At 40.2% G+C, this 1,855-nt stretch overlaps 1 pseudogene; it reads right to left on the reverse strand.

The window, feature by feature from the left end:
- Positions 1-385: 385 nt before the first annotated feature.
- Positions 386-1,110, reverse strand: LOC137770221 (14-3-3 protein zeta/delta pseudogene; annotated as a pseudogene).
- Positions 1,111-1,855: the final 745 nt, after the last annotated feature.

The raw sequence follows: 1,855 nt of genomic DNA on the forward strand, positions 1-1,855 counted from the left end.
TAAATCTTAAAGGACCCACAGTAACGACACCTCTGACTAGAACCAATTACCCCTTTTATCTCCCACCAGGCAGTTTTGTTTGCTTAGACATGGAAGCAGTTTTCACACTGGCCCTTGTCAAGCCACAATGTACCAAAAGTACTATGCCAAGCATTAATAACTTGCATAAAAATTCCATATCCCCATATTGAGCACCTCATAATGAAAACAGGTAAGTCCCTAAATGCTAACTGACCCTTCTCTTCTAGTATTAAACATAAAAACCACATGAGAAAGAAATTCAAATAGAAGTAATATAAAACTGTCACAAAGCATAAAAAACAGCTTGGATGAGAATGGTCTTTTGTAAATTTTAGGGTGATGCAGACAAAAGTTGATAGGCTGATTAATTTTCCCGACTTTCTCCTGCTTTGGCTTTGTCTTCTTGGGTATCCGATGTGCACAATGTTAAGTGGTCTCTCAGTCACTGCATTATTAGCCTCCTGTCTTTGTATGACTCTTCACTTAATGTAGCAATGGTTTCATCCAAAGTTGTCTTTGAAAGAAAGCAGGCTTTCTCAGAGGAGTTCAGATCTCAAAATAGAATACAGGGTAATTAAGGACCAGATCCAATGTGATAGGAGGAGTCCATTACATTTCCTTTTTGCTGATTTCAAAAGCCTCTTGGTATGCTTGTTGTGACTGATCCACAGTCACTTTCGTGTCACCAGTGGCAACCTCAGACATGTAACGGTAGTAGTCACCTTTCATTTTCGAATAGAAGTGTTTGCTCTCTGCTTGTGCAGCATTGGGACCAAGAACTCTTCCAAAAGAGATAGTACATCATTGCAGATGTACTCTAACCTTGGTCTCAACCTCCTCTCTTCACAAGTCATCTGTTGTTTTGTTCCGCATCGTCTGTCTTTAACTCAATACTTGAGATGACCCTACAAAATGGCCTACAAATTCTTACAACATTTCTATAAGTAACTGAGAGAAGGTTACCCTCCCCATTGGATAATTCAGCTCCTTGCTTAGTTACAGACATCATGCAGGCTGACATGACATCACACTACTCAGCCTGCTCAGCCAGTTTTGTTTCTGATCCAGCTTATTTTCATTCATGACTGGATGTTTATGTCCAGAGTGGCTGGTGGAAGATGGATGGGGGCTCAGCAGTGTCTGACTTTTTGTCTTCAAAGATACTTTTATCAGATTAATGATGTTCTCATCTATTCCTGAATTACTAAGAGGTTTTCTTTTTTAAGCCATGAATTTAGGTTGAACTTTATCAAATACTTTCCCTGCACCTAACTGAAATAACCATATTGTTTTTCTCTTTTAATATCTTAATGTGGTAAATTATAGTCATGGATTGTTGAATCATAAGACTGAGGAAGAGCAGTTTTATGCATTTTCTTTTCATATAATTTATTTTCTTTGTTATATGTACCCATACAAGTTTAACTGTAACCAAGCAGGACCCTACTGGGCCTTCCTGGGACAGACCCCTCCTCCATATCCTCTGGTTTAGTTCCTCTCTTAAGTATTTAAGTAACAGTATCTGATGCACATTTCCAGAGTTGTTTTACAGATACTAAAACCCCCACCAAAGGGAAGACATTAACTACCTGATGACCATGGGCACATAGCCTGCAGGCCTCCTGGAGACCAAGGATTGATAACATTAACCCCTGTGGCACTGCCCTGTTACCTCACCGTCAACCAATCACAGGACTATGCTGGTTACATAACCTGGGACTCCCCTCCCTCACCTGGCCTTTAAAAATACTTTCCTGAAACCTATCAGGGAGTTCTGGTATTTCTGAGCACTAGCTACCCTGGACTACTTGCTTGGCACGCTGCAATAAACGCT

The sequence above is a fragment of the Eschrichtius robustus genome, chromosome 10, assembly GCF_028021215.1.
Source record: "Eschrichtius robustus isolate mEscRob2 chromosome 10, mEscRob2.pri, whole genome shotgun sequence".
NCBI lineage: Eukaryota > Metazoa > Chordata > Mammalia > Artiodactyla > Eschrichtiidae > Eschrichtius > Eschrichtius robustus.